At 38.2% G+C, this 27,827-nt stretch overlaps 1 protein-coding gene across 1 annotated transcript in view; it reads left to right on the plus strand.

Annotated features, from left to right (window-relative positions):
- The window catches only part of LOC103006768 (killer cell lectin-like receptor 2), a 59,880-nt gene that overhangs the window by 26,651 nt on the left and 5,402 nt on the right, over positions 1 to 27,827 (plus strand). The window contains exons 10-15 of the mRNA XM_057557393.1: positions 918 to 1,010; positions 9,293 to 9,440; positions 16,694 to 16,802; positions 17,555 to 17,647; positions 21,441 to 21,540; positions 26,284 to 27,800. The gene's annotated coding sequence lies outside the window, so the exon portion shown is untranslated. The remainder of the gene's footprint in view (positions 1 to 917; positions 1,011 to 9,292; positions 9,441 to 16,693; positions 16,803 to 17,554; positions 17,648 to 21,440; positions 21,541 to 26,283; positions 27,801 to 27,827) is intronic.

Here is a 27,827-nt window from a genome sequence, read left to right on the forward strand (position 1 = left end):
ACCTGGAGCGGTGGCAGCTATGTTGTGGCCATGAGGTTGTCAACATGCCCAAGAGCAGATCTGAAAGCTTTAGAGAGCCAGTGGCATGATGATGATGTTGCTGAGCTGTTGGATCAGTCCTTCGCCTCTTGATCTCTGGATTTTTTGTTGTGTATGTCCAGATATATGTCTAAGAACCACTTACTCATGGTTGCTGTCAATTTCAATGGGTTCCTCATCACACAGAAGGAACTCACACTGAATTAAAAATATAAGCAGGTTGTTTGACAAGTGAGGATGGACTTAGGAAAAGCAAGAGGGAGAAATCAGAATAATTCTGGATTTATTATCACTGTAGCTATAAATTGTGTTCTTATAATCTAGCATTACAGTATATAGAGGATGTGCTATGCTACAAAGCAAGATCGCTTAAGATTAAAACAAGGCAAAACAAAACAGGAAACCCTTGTGATTTGTGGTTTAAAAATAAAAGGGTCTTAAATCTCTCAGGCAGCCAAAGCTGCAGCTTCTCAGCCTGCCTTTTTCCTGACAGCTCCGCTTTTATGCATTCTGACCTATTACTTTAATCTGTTTCAGCATAGTAGGAAAGCCTCTTCAAAATGATAATTTGTTTTTTGTCTGAATACCTTACAGTTTTGCTCCTCGGCCCCCAGTTCTCCATTCATCATTGGCACAGCAGCCTCCCTGAAACCTACAAAAGACCACAAATGGTGGGAAATTCCAATATACACTTAATTCAGCCCTTCAGAGGAATTGTCCTAAAAGAGGAAGAAGATCTCCTCAAACATAATTGTTATAGAGAACTATTTCTCATACGCTGTATGGGAAGTGTGAACTGTAATGATTTTTTCCTTGAACTTATGGAGAAAGTTCTCTTTCAACCACAAATTATCTCCGTATGTTTCTCTACTATCCAGAAATGACTGAGAAGGATATTTACACAGAGGTGAAATCTCCCGACAAAAGGAAGAAAACACAGTCCAGAACTGCTGACAGGAAACATGATTATGGTAAGCATCTAGATTCACAGACTCATAAGTCATAGGTTTGAACAAGATCTTATATGTCCAAAAATCCACTGAATTTGTAAATTTCTCTCTCTAACTTGCCTGCCAAGTGGTTAAACTGCATTTGAACACCTCCTTGGAAATGGAACTCATTTTTCCCCAAGGTAGTCAATTACAGACTTTAACTGCTCCTAGAATATTTTTCTTTACTCTGAATCAGAATATTTCTTCTTGCATCCGATATGCACAAACACTACTTAGAAGCCTTTTCATAGAGAAGAAGTAATTCTCATAACAAGCCTAATGACTTCTAACAGTGAGTCCAACATCTCAATGCAACAGGTCATCATTTCTTCCTGTGGGTCCATGAATTAATTATAGAGCAAAAAACACGGCAAGATCTTCTTTTATTAGACGTATAGTCAATGTACGTTTGCTATTTAAGAGTCTTGTTTTTTAAGGAGATAAATACTGTTAGGGAATTATGTATATGCATTATACACTAATATTTGGGTCCTTATCACCAATTTTTAATGGTTCTCTTCTGACTGTCCCTCTCAATAATTCAAGTGAAAAAAAAAATTCAAGTGAATACTCCATGCTGGGCTTTATTTCCACAGATGGCCATACCAGTGGAAGAACTGAAAAGAAAATGTCTTGGTCTTTATGGCTTCGAACAGCTTCTGCAAACTCCTTATATAAAAATCTGACTTGTAATTATTTTTGCTCTTGTAGTTATAGCAGTTGTAAAAAAAATCAAAGAAAAGAAAAACATATGCTGTAATTTGTTGTGAGTGGCATTAGGAAAGGGGGCTTAGGACAAACATGAATTCTATCATTCCGCTTTAATGATTTATTAAATGTTAAAATTCTGCATTTTAGCCATTTATTCTTAGACATTGTAGAAAGTCATTATTTGGCTTTTTTTTTTTTTTTTGATGTGGACCATTTTTAAAGTCTTTATCGAATTTGTTACAATATTGCTTCTCTTTTATGTTTTGGTTTTTTGGCCGCGAGGCATGTGGGATCTTAGGTCCCATCTCGGGGATCGAACCCGCACCCCCTGCATTGGACGGCGAAGTCTTAACCACTGGACCGCCAGGGAAGTCCCTCATTATTTGCTGATATATATTTGCACATATAAAAATTAAGGGCAGACATGTAGACTAAGCAGCTTGAGGCAAGACAGCAGCACAGTCATGGCAGGTTTCTCTGAAGTTTTTTTTCTTTTTTTAAGAATGGATCTTTATTGATTTATTGGCCACATTGCAGCGTGTGGGATCTTAGTTCCCCAACCAGGGACTGAACCTGTGCCCCATGTAGTGGAAGTGCAGAGTTCTAACCACTGGACTGCCAGGGAATTCCCGTCTGTGAAGATTTTCTTAAACTCATCTTTTTCAGTATCTTTTATTGGTCAGTATTCCCCATCACGCTGCAGCCGTCTCCAATAATTTTATGCTTCCGTAATCTTGTTTTGACCTAGATAAGTAATATTAGTTTTGTTTGAACACTGTTGCAATAATACCTTTAACTTATATATTAATTACTTTCATCTGGTTTATCATTCCAATTTGCTCGTACTTTAATTTAATCACAATTGTTTACTGCTGGCTGGCCACGTTCCGGGTGTTGTGCTGGGTGCCAGTGATACCAAGGAGATACTGTGTTTTTGTTGTTGCTGTTTATTGCAACGCTTTCTCCCACTAGACCAAAAAAATCCTCCAGAATGGAAATTATGATCAAATACCTACTCTGGTGCATTTGAAACCTCAGAGGAGGGCAGTGTGGGAGGAGATATCAGCTAGAGGGGAGGATGACCGAAAATGAAGATGAGGAAGTGATCAGAGGCCAGATAACGAGGTTATTTTCAATGTTTATCTTAGGTTCAAAAGGAAGTCATTAAAAGCTTTTAATGGAGAAGAGGAAGCACCAGGGCTCTTTGGGATTTAGCTGATTTCATGTCTTTTTTTTTTTTAGTTAACTTTTTTTTTATTGGAGTATAATTGCTTTACACTGTTGTGTTAGTTTCTGCTGTACAATGAAGTGAATCAGCTATATGTATACATATACCCCTCCTCCCCATCCTCCCCATCCCACCCATCTAGGCCACCACAGAGCACGGAGCTGAGCTCCCTGTGCTATCCAGCAGGTTCCCACTAGCTATCTATTTTACACATGGTAGTGTATATATGTCAAACGGGAAAAATTAAGTTTACAACAGGGATATCTTATTGTTATCAGCAAATAAGGAAACTTTGAAGACAAAGTACATTGACATTTTGGAAAAGGCAAAAGTATGAGGACAGTAAAAAGGTCAGGGGTGGGTGGAGAGGGGAAGAGGCAGAGCACATAGGATTTTTAGGGCAATGAAAATACTCTTTATGATATTATGATGGATATGTGTCATTTTACATTTGTCCAAACTCATAGAATGTGTAACACCAAAAGTGAACCCTTAGGTAAACTATGGACTGTGTCAATGTAGGGTAATTAATTATAACAAGTGCACCACTCTGGCGGGGGATGTTGATAACAGGGGAAGCTATGCATGTGTCCGGGCAGGGGGTTTATGAGAAATCTCTGTACCTTCCCCCTCAATACTGCTGTGATCCAAAACTCTAAAAAAATAAAGCCTTAAAATTTTTAAAAAAAAGACAAAGTACATAGATGTCAGCTTGAAGGGGTTTTTTTGGGGGCAGGTTGTGACACTTTGAGCATTCATGGTAATAATAAATAAATATATAAATCAATAAAGATTGATTAACTTTTACAAGGCCATGTGTTCATAATGATAATTAAAAGAAAAGTTTGTAGGCATAGGTAGTTGCAATCTGAAAGGAGGAATCTAATTATGTTTCAGAAATGTATTTCAACAAGTTAATGATTTCATTATGTGTGTTAATACAGCTAAATGATTTTGTTTACTCTTTTATAATATATGTGTTTATGAAGTATAGAGAGGGATTTGTTTTAACTGTGTAAGTAAAGAAGGGAAATATTGGAAATTGTAAGTGAAATAGTCCACAAAAAGCAGAACCCAAAACAGGATGATTATACACAATAAAAAAGTAGAAAGAGGAAAAGAGCTCAGTATTGTGTTTTAAAATGATGATTTAGCGAAATGTTTTGAAAAGGGAACTAACTGCAAGACTTGATTCCTCTTTTCCTAGGATTTAGAATTTCTAAATGGCCCTAAAATGTAAATGCTACAAGAAAGCATACACAATGTGTAACAGTGCTAACAGATAATAGCAATATATAAAAAGGATAGGATAATACATAATGAAATGTTAGCTAAGTGAGACTTAAAACATACATCATTTATAATGGAGATACTAAGTTATAAAAATCCAAAACCTACGTGAAAAGTGAGAATTTCAAATGTCCTATTTTGGTAATAAATGAAGTTTAAAACAAGAGCTAACTTAATGGCCTGAAGCTTGAGTTCAATCACTGTGGGAAAAGCAAACAGGTTCCAAACTCAGCCTAAAACTCAGTTGTTTGATAAACCATTTCCTGAAATATTTTGCTTTTTTGGTCCAGGGAGATTACTGCAAACTAGGAAGGTATCAAAGGATCTAATAATGCAACTATTGGAAAATACAAGTACAATTATAATCTTAGAGGAGTATAAAAAATTATAGGAATAACACATACAATGAAGTTTAAAAACTACTGTTATCTTTTAGAATAGCTTTAAGTACAAGAATAGCAATAGGTTTTATAATAATTTTACTTGTTATATTTGCTACTTAAGGTGTTTGAGGTGTTCAAAAGAGTTAGCTAGACTCTTTAATTGAAGTTTAAATGTTTTATAGCAGTTAATTGAGTACTTAAGTTGAAATTAATGTTGAAATGTTTCAATAGGTTCAAATTCTCTTTATTAAGGAACTAGCTATTTCTGTGTAATAAATTACCCTACAACTTATCTCACACTTCTTGTGGGTCAGCAGCGAGGCATGGATAAGCTGGGTGACTTTGACTCAGGGTTTCTGACGAAGCTGCCCTCAGGGTGTGGGTCAGTGCTGGGGCCTCAGGTCAAGGCTTGACTAGGGAGCTAAGGCTTCCAAGCTCGCTCAGATGGGTGTTGGCTGGTCTCAGGTCCTCACTGGCTATTGACTGGAGGCTCATTTCCTCGCCATGTGGGCGTTTTCATAGGGCTCTTTATTATCACAGCAGTGTGTTTCCCCTGGGGGGGGGGGGAGAGAGAGAGAGAGAGAGAGAGAGAGAGAGAGAGAGAGAGATACGGAGAGGGGATCACACCCCTGGGAAGAGGATTCCACAATGGTATGAATACCAGGGGGTGGGGAATGATGATTGGGTGTCATTTTAGGGGCTGCTTACACAATGAGATATTATGTATTTTATAAAACAAGGATGATTCAAATATACAAATATTAGTAAATATTATTTTCCATTTGCAAAAGCCTTTGGTCAGGTTTGTAATGGTCAGTTTGCTTTTGTGTATCCTCATTAAACTATAAACCCGTTGCGGTCACGCACTGTGACTCATACCTGTCTTCGGCACGCGATAGACTAGTCACAGCGTGGAAAGTGCTCCGGAAATCCAGGTTGAATAAGATAAATTAATAAGTATCATTTGAAACAGTTTGTAAGCCTTATTTGATATGGTTGCTGAGGATGATTAGAAATCCAAATAGCAAGAGTGCTTTTTGAAAACTTATCTATAATAGTTGCCACCTTTTTTTTTTTTTGAATGCTTATAGCCTATTTATTTATTTATTTAACATCTTTATTGGAGTATAATTGCTTTACAATGGTGTGTTAGTTTCTGCTGTATAAGAAAGTGAATCAGCTATACATATACATATATCCCCATATCTCTTCCCTCTTGCGTCTCCCTCCCACCCTCCCTATCCCACCCCTCTAGGTGGTCACAAAGCACCGAGCTGATCTCCCTGTGCTATGTGGCTGCTTCCCACTAGCTATCTATTTTACCTTTGGTAGTGTATATATGTCTATGACACTGTCTCACTTCGTGCCGCCTCTTTATACATTTAATTTTGCTTATTAGTTTTCAACGGGTCTTTTGTACTTCTGTTTTTGTAATTTCGCACTATGGCCACCAGATGGCATCATCACACAAATCAAGCTCTGAAATTAAGGTTCTTAAATTTGAAAATGTCTTGCTCGTAAGAATAAAGTAATATTCTTATAAGCTGCTACTAGGAATGTTAGTAGACCATTACTGCAAATAGATTTAGCAAAATATATCTGTAGTTTAAAAAATGGTGGTACTTTTTGAGCTAATGATTCTACTTTAGAGATCTACCTTCAAGAAATAATACATGTGAACAAGATGCTACATACTTAGATTTTTACCTCAGCATTATTTGACTTGCCAAATATTAGCGAAAATCTTGTATCCAACAATAGGAGAAGGGTTAAATATATATAATATTACCATACAATTAAAAATACGAAAATTTAAAAATTATTTTTATGAAGTATTCAATGATATAAGAAATGCTTCTGACATGATGTTAATTGAAAAAATTGGATTGTAAAATAGTGTGTAATTCCTCCTATGCACAAAATGTACATAGAAAATATGGAAAGGAAACATACTGGCATAATTTTATAAGGAGATTTTAAGGATTTTTTCTTCATATTTTCCTTGCCCCAATTTTCATCAATGACTAGCTGGAAATAACATCATGTATTTTTCAATAAGCAGAAATCAAGTGTGAGAACAACAAAGGAAGGGAATAAAACCTTTTTGTGCTTATCATTAAAAATTCTCTGTCCTCTACTATGTTAAACCAGAAAAATATCCATTTATTTAATAGTTATCTAGTGTTTTTTATATGCCAGACATCTCAGTGGGTGATGGTTACAGGAAAGTAAATAAGACACATTTTCTGTCTTTACTGAACATATGGTCAACTTGAAGAGAGAGATATATAAGCAGATATTGTGTAAGGTAATATGATAGATGCAATGATAAAGACTAATAACGGTATGATACGTTTACTTTATCCCATTTGATAGTCTCAATTCTCCCTCTTTGGTTTTTTTGTTTTGTTTTGTTTTCGGGTTTTTTGGGCTTCATCGCACGAGGCTTGTGGGATCCTAGTTCCTAGAACAGGGATGGATTGAACCCGGGCCCTCGGCAGTGAGAGCGTGGAGTCCTATCCACTGGACTGCCAGGGAATTCCCTTAATTCTTCCACTTTGCACTCTCCAATATTTGATTTGTGACTGTGATTTACTGAACGTTGTACATATTTTTCATCGTTTAAGAATTTCCAAGAGCAAACGTGATACATGAGTAAATAATATTTGCATTATCTAGCCAGTGGTTACAAGCATTATTCTGTTAGAAAAGATATTATCTACCTGTGAGAAATGGATTGTTCCTGCTGTTATTAAGGTAGATTATGGTGTAGAACGCTATGAAAAAATCCTGGTTACTTGAGGTTACCAGCATTTGGATTGTGAGGCCGAAATGAGTTTTACTAAGAGATTTCCACAAGATTTTCCCTCTTCTCTGGAACTCAGTGTTTTAGCGCAACAGAGTGCATGCGTGAAGAAGGAAAACACGTGGGCAGCTCTTTTTGGAGAGGTGTTACTCTTCAAAAAACTGCCTTTTGGGAAGTTCTTCCTCTCTCTAGAAACAGAGGATTGAATTAGTATGGACAAGCACCGGGCCTTGAAGAGTGCTGAGCCCCATAGCCCGCTAAGGTATTGCTGGACTGCAGACCTAAGGGTGTGTTAGGGAGATTATGGGATCTTTCTTCCTAAGAATAGCAGAAGGTCTGGTCCGTGGCCCTCTGCTTGCTAAACGTTTAAGATGCAGTCCTGACGAAGGAGACGTTGAACAATCATTTTGAAGGCAGAAAGGTGAATGGAAATTCTTTCAACAAGGTAATGAGAGTGCACATCTTTCCTTATGTTGACTGAAAAAAAAATGCACAACGTGAGAGTTGTGAGTTAAGTTTTATTTGGGGCCAAATGAGTACTATAGCCTGGGAGACAGCCCCTCAGATAACTGTGAGGAACTGCTCCAAAGAGGTGGCAGTTGGCGGGGGGAGGTCAGTATACATATATTAGAGAAGGGGGTACGTGCAGTCAAGCTCACATTTTGGCACAGGGTTACTGCTGGTCACCAGGAGCAGATGCCTACGTGAGCGATTTTAGTGCTTTTCTAGATATCAGAAGATGCAAGAAATTGGGCTCATAAACTCTCCTCCTGAAAATATCTAACTATCTGAAGGCCTGTTCTGCCAGCTTTTCCCAGAGCACAGAGACCCTCATTCCTGATCTCCACCTTGAACCCCTTTTAGGGTGTGTTGAAGGTCAGGGATTGCTGTGGCTAGTGACTTCATCCTTGTAGAACCAGATGGCGAGCGACAAGTTTTAGTTGGCACTAATTTAGGCTGCAAATGATGCTGGAGCTTAGTGGCTCTCTCCTCACCCCACACTGTTCTCCGGAAAACTCCCAATCTACCTAATTTTGGACTCCTGAACTACTTCCTCGCTCTTCATTCATTTCCTGATATCGCTGTGAGATCACACTGGCCATCTGGAGGCAAAAATCTAGCCTGCCTCGGTTTTGTCCCCATCTCTCATAATTAAATTGTGTGCATGATAGCCCTCGAATGTAAAAAACACAATGATTTTGTGGAAAGTCCAGTATTTTTTTTTTTGGAATTTGACAAAACATTTTCTGTTATTAACAGAAAAGTGGGATGAGAATGTACACGTAATTCACTTATTCTCTACCTGTAAAAGTAAATATAAATATACTACATAAAGTCATATATATATATGCACTTATGCGAGTCACCTAATGCTCCTAAATCTGAGTTTCTTCATCAGTAAAATGAAGGTAACAATCTATTATCCAGTTTGTTGACGAGTCGATGAAGTGACTTAATGTAGAACAGCAACAATCACCAAAACTTCCCCAAATTCCCCAAAACTGTGCTTGGCACGTGGATTTTCTAAATGTTAGTTTGCCTCACTTAGTAAGCAACAAAATACAGATGACAGCACAAAGAACTGACCCACACTTACTCATCTCTGAAAAGAGGAAAAAATATACTCTAAAAACACAACAACAGACAACTTCTGGGACCAAACACTACATTTTCAATCATCAGACGCTTTAATACAATATCAGATTTTCACGTGTATGTTTCTTACTGTGACCATACTGGGGGAATCCATGCCCAAGGGGCCAAATTTAAAGTAAGCCAAGGATTTAAAGGTAGATCTCAAATTAATAATATTTTAAAAGTTTACCTTTTGCTTTGTTCCCAGACCTTGCATGAACGTGAGAAAAGAGAGGAAGCCCTTGATGGGGTCACCCTGCCCTCACACAGGGAAAGGTACATCACCCCGAGCCCTGCAGTAGAGTGAGCTCCTTGACGTTGAGACTTCCTGTGTGGTTTTGGCTCAAATACCCGAGGTACCTCTAGCTACTTTTCTTCCTCTGCTGGGCTAGATACGTTGACAACCTCTCAGGAAGTCTCTGGGTCTATTTTTATGTTTTATTTTCATAGAGCATTTTGCTGTGCCTTTCGGAACGGACTTTTAAATTATCCTCATGATGGCGGAGGATTGAGTTGGCATAGACAAATAGCAGGTGATCTAAAACTCGCTTATGTGTTACTTAATTGTATTTTGTATTTTACTATTGGTTCGCATACACTTTGACAAAGCAATATCCAATGATGACATTCCCCGAGCTTTAACCAATTGATAACCAGTGAAGGTGGGCCGAGAAGGGTGAGGTGCTGGCAGGAAACTAGGTGACTATGAAAAACTGCAAACGTAAATTCACTAAGAGGAGAAGTCATTAGGATGTATCACTGAAAGGTGAGTTCAGGGCTACATCTCTATCTAGGCTATGAATTGAATCTCTCTAGCACTATGCCTGCTCTTGGTGTATTACCATCAAGTGAGGGATAATGCTCCATTAACCTGGACCTGGAGAGTACCTTTTTCAGGTATCAAAAACTGGGATGAAAGCAAAAACATAAAGTGCAATTCAGCCTGGTTTTTATTCTATAAAAACATAATGGGATGCTGCATAAATGATTCAACATATTCCCATTTTGTATCTAGGTTAAGAAAGAATTTTATCTTTAGGTACATCCTTACTTCTGAATTATGGTTAACCTCTGGTTATTTAACCTTTTAGTTTCTCATTTTTTATTTATCCTACCCACGGGCTTAATGTGAGGAACTTATAATAGCTGTGACTCATTTGCTTCCAATGTTAGCATCAGTGGATTTCAAACTTCAGTTTGCATCAGAATCATCTGGAGAGCTTGTGAAAATACAGTATGTTGGGCCCTACCTCAGAGTTTCTGATTTGGTGATTCTGGGGTAGGGCCCAAGAATTTGCATTTTTAACAGTTCTCAGGTGATGTGTATGCTTCTGGCCCTGGGGACCATGCTTGAAGAACTTCTGCTCTTGTTTATTTTCAATTATTTCACAGTGGAAGTGTTAATTATGCTTACCAATACCCTTTGGTCAATCGGAGAATTCCTTCCTTGGAACTGCTTTCTCTGACAAGAGAAACTGCTGTATATTTCTTCGAAGTCCCCGTTAGCCTTTCCATTTCAGAGCCATATTTTCTGATTAAATGTTATTTCCCTGGGAGAATCTGCCCTCAGAAGGAAGGTGTATATATTTTTTCTCTCATTAAGGTTCACTCCTTTCTTCTGTAGCAGAAGACCCCTTATTCTCTTCTTCACATGGGAATCCCACTTGTAAACAAGAAATTCAGTTCAGTTCCATCTTGGTCAGGGGTCAAAATTATCCCTTTGTGATTCCAACCCCACACAAGATATCCAAGTTTCCCCCCTTCTCTTGAGCTTAAAAGTGTTCAGAACTGTTGAGATAGTAAATTGCTCAAAGAAGACAGACAGGTGGTTGGAAATGCATGATTCAGGACAATTGGGTTATTTCTTGTTTTCTATTCCATTAGGTTGAAAGGTTCTATTATTAGTATCCATTCCCACTTTGTCTTGTCCTCTGCTTTTCCCCTTTTCCCTTTCCCAATGGCTGGGGAAACACATCAGGTTCAATAAACACCTCCACTTCAGCCTCCTAGAGGACTTTGCAAAGTAGTGTCAGCTTTGACCCAGGCTGGGCAAGAAAGAGTACCTTTCAGGGTGAGTGAGAGAGAGGGAAAACTCAGAGAACAAGAAAACAACCAAGGTAATAGCCCTATAACTCTGTGTTTTTATATTTGTATATTCAATCATATATACATTAGTTCGTTCATATATTCTTTATTCAGCAAATATTTGAGTCCTGTGTGGCGTCAGTTAACACCGTTCACCAAAATTTCAGAAATGGAGACCTGATTGAAATAAAGAGGCATTTATTTGGGGTTTGTTAGGACTGCAGCCTAGGAGACACAGGTTCAAGAAGTACTTGAATTCTGTTCTTCTGGACTACAAAATGGAGGGAGCTTATAAAGGCAAAAACTGCAAGGCCACAGTTAGTTATTTAAGTTGTTTGTCAAGAATTATAATTGGAGCTGGCAAGATGTAAGGGTGCTTGTTAAACAAGGATTGGTTGGGGTCTGAAATGGTTGCACAGTTACAAGGGGGGACCTTGAGACCATAAAGTTGAAGCTGGCGGATGTTGTTCTAAATATGCTTGATGGTGCCTTTGGGTTCAACTCAGTTCAGAGGAAATACAAGTTCTCAGGGGTGCAGGGCTGTGTCTGACACCAGACCCTCAACTACTGCCAATTCCATTCTTTATGCCTGAACAGTGGTTACTCCATTATAATTTCCATTTGTCATCAGCACTAACCACCACTTTTTAAAAGAGATTAGTTCCCCTCCCCATGTTAATTTCTAATTAAATTAAAATGCTGTACATTTAACCATATATTAAATGTGTATATGCAAATAAACATATTTAAATGTATACAATTTTAATATATGTGTCAAGTGTGTTTAACATATATGTGTCATAGGTTTTACTTTTACTCTCTAATCGAAGATGATACGGAACTGATGATCTCTGGTATAAATGCAGTTTTATTTTATTTCATAATCACCAAGAGTTAAAATACATTTTTTTTGTTTTAAAGTGCTACACTTTATTAAATATATTCCTGGAGTTTCTTAACAATGTTCACCAGTTATTGTATGTATTCCTCTACAGTGTCTGCTTGATAACAAATATGACACCTGAAATTAAAAAAGAGTTTGTTCAACATTCTTAAATGCATGATAATATACAGTTAAAACATCTGAATGGGGCTTCCCTGGTGGCACAGTGGTTAAGAACCCTCCTGCCAATGCAGGGGACACGGGTTCGAGCCCTGGTCCAGGAAGATCCCACATGCCATGGAGCAACTAAGCCCGTGAGCCACAGCTACTGAGCCTGCGCTCTAGAGCCCGTGAGCCACAACTACTGAAGCCCATGCGCCTAGAGCCTGTGCTCTGCAACAAGAGAAGCCACCACAATGAGAAGACCATGCACCACAATGAAGAGTAGCCCCCGCTCGCCGCAACTAGAGAAAGCCTGTGCGCAGCAACAGACTCAATGCAGCCAAAAATAAATAAATAAAATAAATAACTTAAAAAAAAATCTGGATGACAATTAAAATTATTAGAAATTGATACAGTACATAAAAGTACAAGGAAGAAAAATTACGCCATCCATAATCACTTAAAGAGTCTTTTAAACTCTCTAGTTATTGTTTATTTTCTTGTTTAATTAAACTGACAGTTTTAAAAAAATCATAGATTCTTTACAAAAAACTTAAAATTGCAGATAAATACAAAGAATAAAGTTTTAAAGATACAAAAATGTTATATACCACTGAGAAATAATCATTGTGAATACACAACTATGAACATATAACAGTAGGCACATGCTACATGGTTGATTGTCAATATATAAAGAAAATGCATATTGAATTCTGTAATCATAATTTCTAGATTTGTGTGGTATCAATTATTTATTTATGTCAATTTAAGATCACCATCTGTTATTTCAAATTAATTTCCTATGTTTGATTTCCTTATTTTGATTCAATTTTTTATTATGGGAGCCACAGTGACTCAGCAAAGTTGCCAGGAATTTTTTATTATTTTATAATATTTATATATATAAAGTAAAGGATATAAGTATAACCTACAATTCACTTAGTAGATTGCCATCATTGAAAAAATCATCCAAAAAATGTAATTATTTCCACAAAGTGTTTTTTATCTTAGGAGAACAATATTATAATGCTAACTCAGAAATAAATTTTTAAAGAAACTGAGCCAGCTGAATTTAAAAAAATCACCTTTCATAGCCTTTTGCTTAGAAAATAGAAGACCACAAGAAAAAGTCACTCTCACTCTGACAAGAAAAATCTAGATAATCTACAAAATTTTAACTTCATTTGAGCCCAACAGAATAACAAAGCAGAATCAAAAAGGAGTCAGGTAAACTGAATGCCAAAGAGGGACAAGCCCCTCTGTGGAGAGATGGGACTCAAGAGTTTAATCTGCAGCAGAGGAGAAACAGTGGCTGCCATAAAAGTGGATAAGATAAAAACAGCTGATATTTTAACAACTCTTAAAGGATGAATGTGGGTTATCATGACAGTTTAGAATCCCTGAGAGCCCTAGACACAAGGGGAGTCCATTCTCTTTCAACAGGTCTTTTCAACAGACTTCCAGTGGGAGCTCATGAGAAAGACTGGGGCAGAGCAGGAGAGCAAGGCGAGCCCCTTCGTGATGGAGAGGCATGAAACCTCACCACTTCCCAGATCTTGTCACATGAAGCAGAAGCTTTAAGATACTAAGGGAGGGCCAGGAAACTCTCCTACTCCCAGGAACGGCTATTTAGCCAAAGCTTTCTTCCACTTTAGAAGAGGTAAGATAAACCTCTCTCTCCTGGTCTCAGAAAATAAAGTGATGTTAGGACACGGCTAAAAGCAAAATCTCTTTGTAGCTGATAAAAGGGGGAGGAAACCACCATTGTTCCCACCACAAGCCTTGCACCAAGTAACAAACAGCAGCACTCTACTGCTCAAGGAGGGGCAGGAAACTCTCCCATTGCTGGTCCTAGACAAAAAACGTGCTGCTGTTGAGGGAAGAATAGTACAAAATGAACTTTAACCCTGGGAGCGGGGCAGGAAACCCTCTGGGGTCAAGGATCCCATACTTATATAAAGCAGAGTTCTGCCATGCCTATAGAAGAGAAAGAAATGCTTTTCTGCCTAAGACCCCTGACAGATACAAGAAAGAGCTTCACGACTGAGGAGGAGGAGCAGGGATGCTGAGAAAAGTACACCACTGAGGCCAAGGCAGACAGTAAGTGTCCGAGAGTGAGAACAGACCAAGAGAACTTAGAATTTCTCCTGTGTCCCACACTATCATACTTGACGTAACAAAATGTAGGGGCTTACCATGGTGGAGGGTGAGAGTTTGGAGAGAGAACCCCTTCTGGGTGCAGGTGTACAGGGTCTGCTGAAATTGTAGAGTTGAATCAAAACAGTGGGAAAAACTCGTCAGCCACCAAGACCCCGCCCTAAATACTAGTAGCAGCAGCACATTGCTGAAAGAATTTGAAGGCTGCAGTGTACTGAAGATGACCTCAGAAACAATGAAATATAAACCAGCCCAAAGCCACATACTAATAGTCTTGCAGATTAAGAGGTATCTCTTTTTCTGGACAGACATACAATGTTTGCCGTTCAATAAACATTTTAAGAAACACACACACACAAAGGAAGAAGATGACCCTTTGCCGAAAGATAAAATAATCAGCTGAAATAAACTCAGGTGTGTTCAAGATGTTGGAATTATCAGCAAGAAACATTAAAAATAACTTTTAATATGTTAAAAAACTAGTGGAAACTTAGGAACATACATGAACATATGGGGAAATTTCATCAGAGAGATGGAAATTATATAAAAAAGAGTCAAATGGAAATATCAGATGGAAAAAACTATGATATCAGAAATAAATCATTCCTTCCTTGGGCTTATCAGAAAACTGGACACAAGACAGGCAAAAAAAATCCTAGTAAACTTGAAGATAGATCAGCAGAAATATCCCGAACCACAAAGAATAAAAAAAGAGTGAAAACTGACAGATCATCCAAGAGCTTTGGGACAGTAAGAATCATAGATTTCCCATATGAAAGTATGCAAAACAGAAGATGATAAAGTGCCATCTTTGTAGTACTGAAAGAAAATTCCATTAACTAGTATGGGGATAAAGAAGAATATTACATAATGTTGAAGGAATCAGTGCAATAAGATGCCTAACAATTCTAAATGTGTATATACCCAACAACAGAACTTGAAAATACGTAAAAGTCAAAACTGATAGAATCGAAAGGAGAAATAGGAAAATCCTCAGATACATTTGGACCCTTCAACACACTTCTATCAGTAATTATCAGAATATTTAGACAAAAAATCAGTAAGGATTTGGAAAATCTGAAAGAGCACTAGTACCCAAATAGACCTGACATATATAGAGCCCTCTACTCAACAGTAGAAGAAAACATATTTTTTTCAGGTGTTCATGGAACATTCACCACCATTAGTCTAACACAAAAAACAAAGATATTTTAAAGAAAGAAAATAACAGACCAATATCCCTTCTGAATATAGACCAAAATTTCTTAACAAAATATTAGCAAATCAAATTCAGCAATATAAAAAATGACTAATACATCATGATCTATCAGGGTTTATCCCAGGAATTCAATGTTGTTTCAACACTTGAAAACCAATTAAAATAATTCACTATTTCAACACAGTAAAAAAGAATAACCGTATATTCAACTAAATACTCACAGGAAAAATACATGGCAAAATCCAACATTCATTCTTGACAAAAGCTCTTAGAAAACTATGAATAAAAGATAACCTGGGGCTTCCCTGGTGGCGCAGTGGTTGAGAATCTGCCTGCTAATGCAGGGGACACGGGTTCGAGCCCTGGTCTGGGAAGATCCCACATGCCGCGGAGCAGCTGGGCCCGTGAGCCACAACTGCTGAGCCTGCGCGTCTGGAGCCTGTGCTCCGCAACAAGAGAGGCCGCGATAGTGAGAGGCCCACGCACTGCGATGAAGAGTGGCCCCCGCTTGCCGCAACTAGAGAAAGCCCTCGCACGAAACCCAACACAGCTAATAAAGAAAGAAAGAAAGAAAGAAAGAAAGAAAGTAGAAAAAAAAATTAAAAAGAAAAAAAAAAGATAACCTGCTAACAAGTATACACACAAAAAAAGCTATATCCGACATCATACTTAAAGGTGAAAGACTGAATACTTCACTCCTAAGATTGGAAACAAAGCCTGGATATCCACTCTTACTACCTTTTTCAATGTTGTACTGGCTCCAGCACATGTAGTTAATCAATAAGAAATACGATGCATACAGATTAGAAAAAATGAAAGAAAATTTTCTTTATTTGTAGAAGAGCTGATTGTATATAAAGAATTTACTCAAAGAATCTACAAAAGAGCTATGACAACTAACAAGTAATTGTATCTAGTTTATAGGATATGTAGTCAATGTATAATTGTATTTCTATATGAGTGTGGTATGCAGCCTCTAAAATAGCCTCTCATGATTCCTGTCTTCTATTTTTGCCCTTGTGTAATCTCACAAGTGTAGATTTGTGATTATTTTCTAAGTATAGTATATGGTAAAAGTAATGATATGTCACTTCTGTGGTTAGGCTTCCATCTTGGGTGCTCTCTCTCACTCTGCCTCACTCACTTCGGGGGAAGCCAACTGCCATGCTGTGAGCTGCCCTATGGAGAGGCTCACATGACAAGAAACTGATGGTATGTTTATATAAATCTCAATTAAAAATGGTTAAATGATTTGAATAGATACTTCACCAAAGAAGATATACAGATGGCAAAAAGATGGTAAAAAATGACTGGTTATTAGTGAATGCAAATTAAAACCACAGTGAGATATTATGCACCTACCATCATGGCTAAAATTAAAAATATGGACAATACCAAGTGCTGGTGAGGATGTGGGACATCTGAAAACCCTCATATGAATGTAAAGTGGTACAGCCACTTGAGAAAACAATTAGCAATTTCTTATGAAGTTAAATATACACTTACCATATGACCCAGAAATCACACCTAGATATTTACACAAGAGAAATGAAAACACATATCCACACAAAGCCCTATAACATGAATGTTATGACTTTCTTCACTATCACCAAAAACGGGAAGCAGCTCAAATGTTCTATATCTCTATGATATGCCTAGCTTTCTTTCTTTGAACACCTTTATTCAATTGGTAAATTGAAGTTACAGAATATTATATTTATAAAGAAGCATTGAAATATTCATTTTCTATACATATACAACAGTAAGTACTTAGGAAGTTCTTGTCCATAAAACATGACATTATATGGTTATTAATTGTTATAGTCTTTTATTGAGAGATAATATTTTAAAATTATTGATATCTTTTAAAATTAGTTATTAACCTTTGTTTACATTACAATACAGACTGTTATTTTATGCAGTTATTATGATGAGAATGAACTTTGTTCCACTTTATTTCCCAGAAAACAATGACGAGAAGATGGCCTATGTGAAGCTTGCACTTATTGCTCCTAATTCACAGACAGATGAGAGACCTGAGATATCTAAAAGAGAAGGTAAATATTTGCATATACTTCAGACTTCACAAGATCTTTACTTTGGAGTTTCTGTTCATATAACTCCTGTCAAAAATATATATATCCTTAGTGTCCTGGTTTAAATGGAGAAGTCTTGTTATTCTTCAAAATTTAATTCTGGAGGATAACAAGAGAGGAAAGTTGAGTGTGAGAGCAATAGTGTTACGTGAATCGATGTTCATTTTGAAGCCTCTCTTCCTCTGACTCATTTCTATTCCATTGTCTTAAAATTAATCACATGCCCATTGCAAAATAAGCTCCACAAGGCCAGATAATTTTCTATTTGTTCACTCATCTATCATCAGCACTTAGGATAGTGTCTGGTACATAATAGGTGCTCAATAAATATTTTTCAAATGAATTTTTATTTGTTAATTTAATCATCCATTTATTCAATCAATGAATGTTTTTTGCATGGACTCCCAGGGTCTCCCCCGTCCCCGCTGGACCCCTAACCATGGGTGGGTCCTTCTGGGTGTAGGAACAACTTGCCTCCCCCAGCCGCCCCTCAGGGGTGCTGGTCCTGGAGGTCCGGCCTTTACTTTTGCTTCCCCTTACCTCCCTCCCACTCCCTCAGGACCCACGCGGCTGGAGGGGGCCTCGGTGGGCAGAGGATCAGGCCTGGGATCTCAGCAGGTTCCTGGGGGCCCATGTGGGCAGGGGAAACCTGGCCATACTCCCTTTTGATCCTCTGCCCTCCCAATGGTCCCCCAATTTCCCCCTTTGGGCGTGGGATCCCTTCCCCTCCCCCAGCCACCCCTCAGGGGGCGAGTCCTGTCCCGCCTCCACTTCTCCTCCCCTTTTACTTCCCCCCATGCCTCACGTCCTACCCGGTCGCTGGGGGTTCCTCCCGTCCCCTTAGGTGTCCGTGGCCCCACCGGTGCCTGGTAGGTGCCCTAGTTGTGCGGAGACACGAGTTTCGTGTCCTCCTGGTCCACCATCTTGACCCCGCCCCCCTCATTCAACATTTTGAGCCTCTTTGTTTCTATCTTGATTTTTATTTATTATTTAAAGAGAAAGTCTGTTTCTTTAGACAATTTAAAGAGAAGACAGGAGATAACTAGAAGTCTACTGTTATACCAATTGGTCAACCCAATATTGTATGTATTTATATTACTGTAATCTGTCAAGCAATCTGGATATCCTTAGGATGTTTATTAAAAATATAGGTTGTTTATGCACATTTTGACATTTATCTATTTTTACCATATGCATATATATATAAAACAATTGGGGATTTACCTTTATTCTATAAAAAGAAAAAATGTATGAACCATGTGAGGTAGAATATGGATATTTCCCTTTTATTTATTTATTTATTTTTGGCTGTGTTGGGTCTTCGATTCTGTGCGAGGGCTTTCTCCAGCTGTGGCGAGCGGGGGCCACTCTTCATCACGGTGCGCGGGCCTCTCACTGTCGTGGCCTCTCTTGTTGCGGAGCACAGGCTCCAGACGCGCAGGCTTAGCAATTGCGGCTCATGGGCCTAGCTGCTCCGCGGCATGTGGGATCTTCCCAGACCAGGGCTCGAACCCGTGTCCCCTGCATTGGCAGGCAGATTCTTAACCACTGCGCCACCAGGGAAGCCCTCCCTTTTATTTTTATAATTTTTTATTTTGTTGTTAACCATTTCCTAATCTTATGAGATTCTGAGATGACCATTTTATTCAAGATTTATGGTAACTGCTAAAGTTCAGGTTTGAATTGATGCACAAATGTCCACACAATTTGGCACTTTAGTTCTCTATGACTCTGGTCTGACAGAGTGTGGAGTATATGTGATACTGACAGAAGTGGAAACTTTCTGTGTGGAAATACTGAATGCCATTTGATCATTGGCTGTCTTTTTTCTGACATCGTCTCTCTGAGGCCAGTCATACATTGCAGCAAGGACCTCCTAGTCTCAAAGCAGAAGCGAAAGGCCAGAAAAACAAGCACATCCAAGCAGCGTTCTTGACCAAGCTTGCTCTCCTCTTGGTGAAATCTCAAGGCACAGACACAGGTATTATCAGTCAGTGTGGGTGTGCCTTTACCGTCACGCTGTTGAACAAAGAAGGATAAAGAAGAATTTGCTAGGGGTGAGCTATATAGAAAGTTGCAAGGGTGTTGGATTATTGCAGGAAATAATTCACCTTGGGGTCCATGTTAATTAATATCCAATGTCAACCCTATTCTATAGGTGAAGACAAGAATGAATTAGGATGAGAATGGGTCAAAATATTTACTATGCAGAGCATGATTTTTTTAAAATATCCTCAAATGTTTTGGGGAATATTTAATTCTTTTTTAGGTAATATTAATCAGTGTTTTTTTCTCTCACCCCTATGGGTGCTACCCAACTGGTTAGCAATGAATTATGCAAAGCTTAAATTGCCTTATCCTGAAGTGAAATGTGATAGAAAAAGTTTGAGTGTTTGGATTATATGATTATTTTTCTATCAAAATAAATCCAGTTTTATATTACAAATGTATTTTCTTGTTATTTTGGTATACATTTATTCAATTAAAAAGTAACTAAGTAAAGACCAGTTAGCTAGGAAAATATGTCCTTAAAACAGGATTTACCTTGTAATTTGGCACTGTGGTAGAAAGAATATTTATTGGAAAACAAATGGTAGTGTATTTAAACATTGTATCTTTATTTGATGATTGTTCAAATCAAGTTTCCTCAAATTATAAAGTAATTAAATAGTGAAATATTACTATCTTTTAAGGACCAAGAATCAAATCTATTTAGGAAGACCAGTTACCTGGTTCTTTCTACAGAGTTACCAAAAACATTATTTTGTGAAAAGTGTTTCTCCTCTTTGGTCATTATTTATTTATTTATATTTCTAGGGAAGAGGGGTTATTATGTATTTTTTGTGGAAGTGTTTATATAAATTAACTGTAGGTGAAAGATCATATTTTTGGAATAATACAAATGATTTATATAATATACATATTTGAACTAAATATACATTACATATAAAATATATATTTTAATATACATTTATATATTTATTTGAACTAAATACTATTATTTACTACCTATCTGACCTTGGGAATATTATTTATACTCTTTGATGCTCCATGTCTCTTGTCTATAAATTGAAGAAAGTCATGGCTGTGTAGTGTTGTTATTAGAATTACAAGTTATGCCTCAGTTGTTTGATGTTATTTCCTAAACTGCCTTTCCTTGAATCCCACAATTTCTGCCTTTTTCTCACACTCTAAGAGAGGAGTCATTAATCCAGTGATTATAAGATTCAAGGGGTAATAATAAACGACTGAAGACAACGTGGCAGTTTGAGGAGTTTGTCAAATTTGAGTGTGTGTGTCTGTTCTAAAGGGGGGTTACTCTATTTAGTATCAGAATGTAGTTGCCATTTGGGCATGATACAGGCAATAAATGACCAAATAGAAATTTTCAAGAGAAGCTATAAATCTAGATTTTTATGTAAGTATGAAACATACGAATTCCTAAATTGTTGCAATGAATTCAATTATTATAAAAACAGTACAAGCTTAACATAACATGCCTATGAACTCTAATGGACCATTATTTAATCGTGTTGAACCTCTGTTGTAAGTCATCACAAAGAGAAATTTTAAAAATACTTTTTTTCTGATATTCTCAGGTCAATGTTTACTTGAAATCACTTATTTCAGATTATCATGCTTATTATTCATTTAGCTCTCTATTATTTCATGATGAACGTTGCCATTTTTCAGTGCTATTAATTATGCCTTATTCAACATTGTAAAGGATTCTTGCTGTGTTCTTTGGCTTCAGCCCTCAGAAATGAGCCAGGAGAAAGTGATATATATGGAGCCAAAATTCCTGTATTCAAAGAAACGGAAGGACAAAAGATATCAAACTCACAAAAGGAGAAGTAAAGTTTTTTCTGTTTGTTTTCCTGTTTTCTGAAAATGTTATATAATGCTAAGTAAGAAAAAAATGAAATCACGATAATTGTATCTATATATATTTGATATTATATGCCTGGTTCTTTATGTACCGAGGGGTATATTTAAATGTAATAGTAATGAGATTTGTGGTCACAGTAAATAGTGATATTAATTTTAAACTCCAGAACAAATTTCCATTTTGTTCTACTTCTGCGGGTTTTGCTATGCTTGATGCTTATTATGTATATTTTGCTTTTTGATTTTGTACAGAATGTCCATGGCATATCATTGCAATAATCCTGGGAATTGTATGTTTTTTTCTCCTACTGGCAATCACAGGCTTAGGATATATGTGTGAATATCAGATACACACATTTCTTTTTTTTAAAGTTTATTTATTTATTTATTTATGGCTGTGTTGGGTCTTCGTTTCTGTGCGAGGGCTTTCTCTACTTGCGGCAAGTGAGGGCCACTCTTCATCGCGGTGCGCGGGCCTCTCACTATCGCGGCCTCTCTTGTTGCGGAGCACAGGCTCCAGACGCGCAGGCTCAGCAATCGTGGCTCACGGGCTTAGTTGCTCCGCGGCATGTGGGATCTTCCCAGACCAGGGCCCGAACCCGTGTCCTCCGCACTGGCAGGCAGATTCTCAACCACCGCGCCACCAGGGAAGCCCCAGATACACACATTTCTTATGAGAACAATGAGCCAGGATGAAAAATGAGATATCACAGCTACTGAACCTCTGCTGATATAAAGTTGTATAAAAATGTTAGTAATCATGATGGAGTTGATGTTACTATTGATGATGATGATTTTATCATTTTGCTGTCACTTAGTTTTTATGCCACATAAAATAGAGTGACAAAAATTTTATGCCACACAAAATAGCACAAAAATTTTGCTGATTATACAGTGCTGTTTACATACATAGTCGAACTTATTTTTCAAGTAAGATGGGGTTTTCCATATGACCAGAGAATTGGGAAAATATTTATTTGAATATTATATTTCTTATCATAGTGTGATAAAGCTTCAATCACAAAGGAAAATAAACTTGATCTATTTTCTATATTATTAAATGTTATCAGTTTTCATATAGCTCCTATCAATTTTCAGACATTTGTATACGACACTTACTTTCAACAACTTTTTCCTCATGATTATTAATTCTTTGGTTCATTAATTCAACAAACAATTTTTGAGTATCTTTTATGGATACTAATCTTTTATGGATACACTAGTATTATTAGTGTAAGGATAATGGCATGAAGATATCAGGTGAATGGCATATAGCATGCTAAGGTCAAGAAAGCACTCCTGCAGGAGATAATAATTGATAAGATGCAAAGGGCAGGTAAGAATTAATTAGGAGGCTCAGAGTAGAGAAGACTCATCCAGGTAGAGAATAACATGAAAAAAGGACAGATTTACACGTTAGAAGAATTACAGTTTCTGGGCAAATAAAAAAAGGAGCTAAAAATACGTTTGGCTAGGTATGTAACTTCATGAAAATCTTTTGTACCATGTTAAGAAATCTTAAATTTGCCCTAAAAACAAAGGAAATGATTGGAATATCTTACATGAGGGAAAAACATGACTCATGTCACATGAGCAGATATGGATTCTGGAAAGGCCAGTCAAGGTAGACTGGAAAGTGAGTAGGGGGATAAGATAGAAGATTGTTTCAGGAACCAGGGTTAGTGGCAAGGACTGTCTGAATTAGCGTCATGAAAGAAGCAATGAAATGTAGGCAAAATATATGAGAAATATTTAAGATGTAGAATCACCAGGATGTGCATTTGATTGAATGAGTGAAGGAGAAAAGGGAATTGGTGATACCATTTAGTATCAGGCTTAAACAAACACCTTGGTGACTATATTCCAGTAAATGTAATAGAAAACACAAGAGCATTAGGCTATCCTTTGGGTGCGTTTTTTGCTTTTAAATAATGGTAAAGTTTGGGGTGCTGTGGCATATCAGTGTTGATGACCAGAAAGAATTAGATTGGTCTGTGTCTTCAGAGTGAGCTTTTGGAAGTTGACATAGACCATCAGCATGCATATGATAGGATTAAATGTCTGGAGATAAAGAGTGATGCTTAGATTAGCGATATGAATTGCAGATTCCTCAGTTATGACAAGTATTTGAAAAGCCACGGAAAGCCTTGTAAAACCAGGGTGAATAGATTATGTTAGAAGAGAAGGGGTCGGGAGAATGATTGTCAGGATAAATCAACATTTAGAAGTAGGTGAAAGATGAATAAACAGTGAAAAAAAATGATGCTTTGGTTAGACAAATAAGAGGGAGTCCAAAACAGTATGCCATCATAGAGAATGGGTTAAGATAGCTAATTGTTCCAAATAGTACAGGAAGCTCAAGTAATATAACGGCCAAAAGTATTTTTATTAAATTTGGCAAGAGAGAGACCACTAATGATATTTTGCTAAAGTAGATTCAGTGGAATGGTGGGTATGGTCAAAGCCAGATTACAATGGCTAAAATTTCTTCAAAGATTAGGAGGCAGAGACAGTAAATACAGAAAATTATTTTTTAAAATTATGGCTAAGCAAAGAATTTACCAAGTGTTGAAAGTGTGTGGGTCCACACGATCTCTTATACATTGTTAAAGGGAGTATAACTTGATACAACCACTTCATAAAACCGTTTGGTATTATCTTCGCAAGCTGAACATGATTCAGCAATTCTAATGTTAAGTATATATCCAACAGAAGTATTCATACATATACAGCAATACACATCTGCAGGAGTGCTCACAGAAGTGCTGTTCACAATACCAAACATCTCAAAACTACTCAAATGACCATTAGTGGGAGAGTAAGTGAAATCTCTGTGATTTATTCACAAAATGGAATTTATGCAACGGTCAAAACAAACAAACTACAGTGGTGTGCAGCAACGTGTATGAACCTTAGCAAGATAATATGAATCGAAAAAGAGTAAGTTCCAAAACTTTTTGTACACTATGGTACCTTTTTATCAGGTTAATGAGTTACAAACAATAAAATAAGTAGTACAATTTCAGGAATTGTACTCAGGAAATACATAGAGTGGTAATAAAACTGTATATAAAATGTGTCAGGGAGTGATTGCTATGCGATTCAGCTACACTGTTTGAAAGAGGTAGGAGGATGAAATGGAGAGAAATATAAAAATACATAAATGTAGTGGTTAAAGACCTAGCTAGAGTTTGGGATAACTAACAAACAAATTGACTAATGAAATAAATGAAAAGAAGTTCTTGGAGCAATATTGAGAGTGTTTCATGAAGGAAGTGTTTCATGATACGCCTGTCATATCAGTAAACAAAGGATGTCACAGTCATCAGCGATTGCAGCCCCAGCCTATGGTGAGCTGGTGAGCCCTGAGGGAACTCAGGAAGGAAAGAATACCTGCCATCTAGCAGCCATCAGACTGCACCGGCTCCCTACGGTGAGCCCTGAGGAAACTCAGGGTGTGAAAACACAGGATAGTGACCCTAGATAGCTGAGGTGCATATCAAAGGAATGATTTCAGTGAGCCCAGAATCTTGCATCTTCCCATACGCAGGAAAGTGTTAAATTCCTTAACTTGATGTATAGCTTTCCTTAATTAACAATCTTTTGACATTCATACTACCTGCCCTTTGTTGCAAAAATCCTGTGTATTCTGGCTCCCCCCCTCGTCTCCTTGGAACAGTTTTCTCAGGGTTCCTTGAGATGCTGCCTTCCGGGCTTGAGGTCCTAAAAATTCCACCTGAGTAAAACATAATTCTCAACTTTTAGGTTGTGAATATATACTTTTTCAGTTGACACAGACTAAGGGTGAGCGTTTCAGACTTGTTTAGGGGAAGCAAACATTTTTTTTTCTGAGATAGATTGATGGATACCTGTGTATTTATACAAGGAGAAGCAAGAAGGTGAGGGGAATTTATGCTTGATGATGACTGTTTCTATGTGAAGTAGCAGATGAAGCCATCTCCTGAGAAGGAGAGTCAGGAGGTGCCAGTAGATATTTTAGGAAAAGATTAAATAGCCATTGAAACTGAGAAAAGGATGTGACTTAATAAGCACATTGTGTAGTATTGGGGGGCAGACTGGTGATGAGAACCATAAATGTTGGTCAGCATTAACCTGTATCTCAACAGTTTTGTGAGCCTTTATGTCATGTGACTTTCAAAAGTTTGAGTGAAGGCAATGAGATGATGAGTGGTAGAGTGTTTTTCAGAGTTGGCTATTTTCAGAAGTGCCTAAGACTATGTTGCAAGCTTGTTGGAAGTCCTGCCCAAATTAGTTCTCTACTGTGTGGCCTTGGATAGACAAAAAGGAAAGGAGGAGGGAGTCTATTAATCACAAGAAATGGTAGTATTTAGACACCAGAGGTCTTGATGTGTCTTTTAAATTCAGGTCCAGAATGTAAACATTGGAATGGATTGCAGAGTTTGGAGCAATGGTAATATTGACTGTAACTGAGGACATTAACAGACTGTGTAATTGATGTTCTTAGATTTTTACAAGTAGACATTGAATTTGGCTTAATGATGATGAGTGGTAGCACAATTTGAAATATAGATTCTCAGTTGTGCAACAAATTCTCCACGTGTTTTGAAAAAATGTTTGTACACTCAAAGAGCCATACACTTCATGCTTTTACATTTTTTTTGTTCATGAATTTTTGGAAGAGATTGCTGTTTCTCTCAGAGATTTTTTACTTTCTTTTTGCACATTAGAAGTAACCCAGGATGGATATCATCAAAAAATCTACAAACAATAAATGCTGGAGAGGGTGTGGAGAAAAGGAAACCCTCCTACACTGTTGGTGGGAATGTAAATTGATACAGCCACTACAGAGAACAGTATGGAGGTTCCTTAAAAAACTAAAAATAGAACTACCGGATGGAAGTTTGCATCATGGTTGGCCCTTCTCAGTGTGTGACCTTGGACAGGACACTTCACCTTAGTTTCCTCATCTGTAATCTGGGGCTGTCACCTACCGAAGTGGCTGCGAAGAGCAGATGGGACAAGACCAGTGGACAAGGCAGGCGAAGTCCTGGAAGGGCACCTGGAGCAGAGGAAGCAGTCCTCAGAGTTGGCTGTGCTCACTGCTGCCACCAAGCAGGAACTTCACATCTGCAAAGGGAGGAGCCGTTCACCAGCCCCATCACATCATCAACACCGTCACTGGCATCAGCAACGCCAACATCCCTATGATCACCAAAGACATGGGCACTGCCACCATCAACAACGAACCACAGTCTCCCCGTCACCACCATGGCGCCATTACCGTTGTTGATGAACACTGCCACCAGCATCAGTCACCGATACCAGCATCCCTGGTTTTCACACACGTGGTCACTGCTGCCATCAACAATCAAACCACCGTCATTCCTGTCACCACCATGGTCGCCATCACCATCAACACCTTGGTTGAACACCACCATCAGCAGCAGTCACTGACACTAACATCCCTGTGGTTATCACACACACGGCCACCACTGACCACCCAGCCACAAGCACCTGTCACCACCACTGCTGCCATTGTCATCAACCCCACCGTCATCACCAAGACCACCGCCAACCTCACCAGGTACATCCCTGGACACGTTGTTTAACCTCTTAATTTCTTCATCTGCAAAACAGGGTGGCAGTAGTGCCTACTTCACAAGATTGTTGTGAGAATTAAGGGAGCTGATATGTAGAAAGTGCTCAGAAGAACAGTGTCTGGCACTTCATAAGACTCAGTGTGTTAGTGTTATTATTACTCCTACCCTCACCACGTCCAGGAACACCGCCATCCCCAGCCCCGTGGTCAAAACCATCCTGTTGCCATCATCCCCGGGGTAGGCACCATCAGCATCACCACCCCGCCGCCGTCATCGCTATCCCCCATCGGCACCATCACCAGAGAGGCACACTGTGAGCGGAGGGGTCCCATCCCCCATTCTAGAGAGTGACAGGCGCTCCTTTGGTCCATGCTCTGACCAATCAAGAGGCTCTGGTACCCCAAGGAAATTTTCTCATGGGGCCGTGGACGTTCACTGCAACAATAGTTACGGTGATGGGGAGGTGGCCTGGATGGCCAGGTGGTGGCTGCATCCCCGGGAGTCCTGTGCAGTAGACAGAAGCAATGGAGCAGACACAGTACTGAGCAAATGGACGGACTTTTAAAAGCATGGGGCTGAGTGGGACAAAAAACAAAAAATAAAATGAAAAGCAAAAAAGGGAGATCCAGAATGAGATCTATAAGGTAAAGCCACCTACTTAAATGAAAAAC

Source organism: Balaenoptera acutorostrata, chromosome 11, assembly GCF_949987535.1.
Source record: "Balaenoptera acutorostrata chromosome 11, mBalAcu1.1, whole genome shotgun sequence".
Taxonomy (NCBI): Eukaryota; Metazoa; Chordata; class Mammalia; order Artiodactyla; family Balaenopteridae; genus Balaenoptera; species Balaenoptera acutorostrata.